Source organism: Chrysochloris asiatica, unplaced genomic scaffold (genome assembly GCF_000296735.1).
Source record: "Chrysochloris asiatica unplaced genomic scaffold, ChrAsi1.0 scaffold00247, whole genome shotgun sequence".
Taxonomy (NCBI): Eukaryota; Metazoa; Chordata; class Mammalia; order Afrosoricida; family Chrysochloridae; genus Chrysochloris; species Chrysochloris asiatica.
In genome coordinates this window covers 1,589,697-1,593,165 of record NW_006408765.1, presented here as the reverse complement: position 1 = coordinate 1,593,165, position 3,469 = coordinate 1,589,697, and the positions used below count along the sequence as shown (strand labels likewise).

At 38.9% G+C, this 3,469-nt stretch overlaps 1 pseudogene; it reads right to left on the bottom strand.

Moving 5' to 3' along the window:
- Nucleotides 1-410: 410 nt before the first annotated feature.
- LOC102814920 lies at nucleotides 411-716 on the bottom strand (annotated as a pseudogene).
- Nucleotides 717-3,469: the final 2,753 nt, after the last annotated feature.

Below are 3,469 nucleotides of genomic sequence, written 5' to 3'. Positions count from 1 at the left end.
TTTTTTTTTACAAGGTTATTTTTCTCCTTTGAGATTATAATAAACCTGGCCACACAAGTAAAGTCAGAATTAGGACAGACAATGCTCCAAAGGCTAGTTTGGTCATCCAAAATCATTAAAAATGGTTGATACCAAACAATACTTACAAAAATCTAAACTGTAAATAAAAAATACAAACACATTTTCCTTTTTAAAAGTATTTTTAAGAAAAGAAGCAGGGCCTTGGAAGTTTTGGTTCTTTTTTCTCCCTGTTGCAAATTCACGTTGTGGTTTGTGTTGGGTGGTGGTGTCCAAATTGGGCCAGTGGGACTCTCTACTCCAAGGAGACCTTGTTTAGATTCTGAGACGGAAAGTGGAGGGTGAATAGGTCACAGTGGCTTTTTAAAATTTAACTTTTCCTTTTTTGCTGTCTAGTCATCCCCGTCGGTCTTCTGCTTCTTGGTGTCAACATTATCATCCTCATCATCTTCAGCTGCCCATTTGCCCGTAGCTGCCTCGGCCTCCTCATCTTCATCCTCACCATCAATATCTTCCTCTTCCTCCTTCTCCTCTCCACCTTCTTCCTCTTCCTAGCCTGCCTCATTGTCATTTTCCTCATTAGCATTCCCATTAGCGGGTGCATCTCTTCCATTTTCTGTTTCCTCCACAAACTCCTTCTTTTCCTTTAAGTTCTTGGTGGTGATCTCGGAGGTGGTGTCCACAGCCGCGTCTGACATGTTGGGGAACACCAGTGATCCCATACAGAGGATGACAAGAGAGTGTGAGTTCAGGGATTCTGGCGGAGGTGGAGTAGCACTGAAGAGGATGCTGCAGGAAGCAGGAAGCCTGGCGACCCAGAACAATGTAAAGATGGCTTTTCAGAGCAGCCAGTGGGGGTCCTGTTGCTATGTGAATCTAGCAATCTCATGGGCCCTGTATTTCTGAATATGGACCATCTTGAGAATTTCTCACACACAACCTTGTGAGTCAACAGCCGGATATAGTGTGAGTGCAGAGATTCCTTCAGACTGAAGTCTGAATACAGATTTGAGACTTGCCAGGCTCCACAGCCCTGGATAGGAGCATGATGGGTCCATATGATAAGCACAGGATTGAGAACCAAAAGGTCAGTGGTTTGAAACTGTCAGCTGCTCCTCAGAGAAAAATGAGGGTTTCGGTTCCATTTTGTTTTTGTTGTTAAGTACCATGGAGTCGGTTCCCATTCATAGTGACCCTGCACAGGGTTTCCGAGGCTGTAAATCTTTAGGGGAGCATAACCCCTCATCTTTCTCCCGCGGAACCTCTGGTAGTTGTTTCATAACCACTACGCTACTAGAGCTCTTTGGGAGCCCAGGAAACCCTATACAGGGTCCCTGTGAGTTGGAACCTACTCAAAGTCATTTAACAACAACATAATATAGTGTACTATACTTAACTGTCTATTAGGAAATTACATTCCATTTTGTTGTGTTTCTTGTATATATGTCCTTCCTAAACTAGTACAATTGACTCTTGAACAAGTCAGTGTTAGGGATGCTGACCTCTAGACAACCAAAATTTGAGCATATAATTTGAATTTCCTGTTGCCACTGAGGTGAGCTCAAGGGTAGCAAGTATAGCCTTAGATGCTGTGTGATGCTAATCACCTCCCCATGAGCAGTACTTCTCTTTGGTATAAAGGTGAACTCGTCATTCAATTGTGATTAATGCTATAAGGTACAAAACTTGCACAACCAAGCTCACCACAATAGCAACAGGGAAAAAATCCCTACAGGAGTCTAAATTCAAACTTGTTTAAGATTCAACTGTAATGTGAAAATCACAAATATTTAAATTGTTGACCCTCTTTTCAGTATATTGTTTAAATAAAAAAACATATTTAAAACTGGGACATAATATAGATGTGAAGTTAAAATTGCTGCTGAGAAAACAACAACAAAAACAGTAACATACTAGTAAACTATTTTCTCTTAGCTTTTTCTGGATTTTGATTACTGAAGTGTCATGGAAAAACATCACGGGGATTGTGGAAGAGAATTTTTATAAAAATCAACCTTTGTATGATCTTTTTTCATATTTCCCTAAAGTAGAATGCTCATCTATTTCTAAATTAAGTTTTCCTATGTTGTATCTTTAATTATGAGTGGAATTTGATTTTTTTATCTTCTATAATACCTTGTCTAGTTTGATCTGACACATCACACTTTGAGGTATGTAATGACCCAGAGCTACTTAAAAATAATGAACTATGGTAATGCACATATAATAATGAGAGATTACAGTAGCTTAAACTAGATTTAGTAGAGCTGTGTTTCAGAAATCAAATTATTATTGTGTCTATGCATGCTCACTTGAAAATGTATGAAGTAATCTAGAATTTAGAATCTGATAAAATTAGTACATTTCTTTTAAGCAATTATCTACACAGTAAACCTTACTGTCATTTCTTATGGTGACCCCTTATGTTACAGAGTAGAATGACTCCACATTATTTTCTTGACTTTGATTTTAACAGAAGCAGATTGTCAGGTACTGCTGGATGTCTTCCAATTGACCACCTTAGATTAGTCATTGGGCACAAACATTCTGCATCAGCAACAACTGCTATCTTCAAAAATCCCCACTTCCAAATAAAACTAAATAAATCCATTACAATTCAGTCAATTCTTCCCCATAGAGACCCTGAAAAAGGTTTCTGAAGCTATAAATCTTTACAGGAGCAGAAAGTCTCATTTTTCTCCCTAAGAGCAGCTAGTGGGTTTGAACTGCCAACCTTGTGGATAGCAGTCCAGTGCTTATCCTACAGTACCACGAGGGCTCCTTATCTTTGTAAAAGATTATGCTAAATATCTCTAGTACAAAAATACAATGTAAATTGTTAAACCAATGACTTTTATCAGGTAAAGAAAATTCTATTTAGAAGTCAATTCAGGGTAATTATAAAAATCTTACTATAGCCTCCTACTCATAATGTGGTGGTTTTTGAGTTGCTGTGATTCTGGAAGCTATGCCACCAGTATTTTAAATACCAGCAGGGTCACCCATGGTGGACAGGTTTCAGATGAGCTTCCAGATGAAGCCAGACTATTAAGAAGGAGTGCTGAACTACTTGTGAACATTTAGTCACTGAAAAACTTATGAATAGCAGAGAAAGACTGTTAGTTATAGTATGGGAAAATGAGCCCCTCAGGTTGTAAGGCACTCAAAATGGGACTGGGTAAGAGCTGCCTCCTCAAAGTAGAGCTGACCTTGATGACACGAATGGAGTAAAGCCTGTGGTAGTAAAGCCCACAGGACCTTCAACTGCTGATGGGGCACAACTCAAATTGAAGAGAAACAGCTGTAAATATCCACTGAAAATTGGAACATGGAACGTACGAAGTATGAATCTGAGAAAACTGGAAGTTGTCACAAATGAAATGGAATGCATGAACATTGATATCTTAGGCATTAGTGAGCTGAAATGGACTGGTATAAACCATCTTGAATC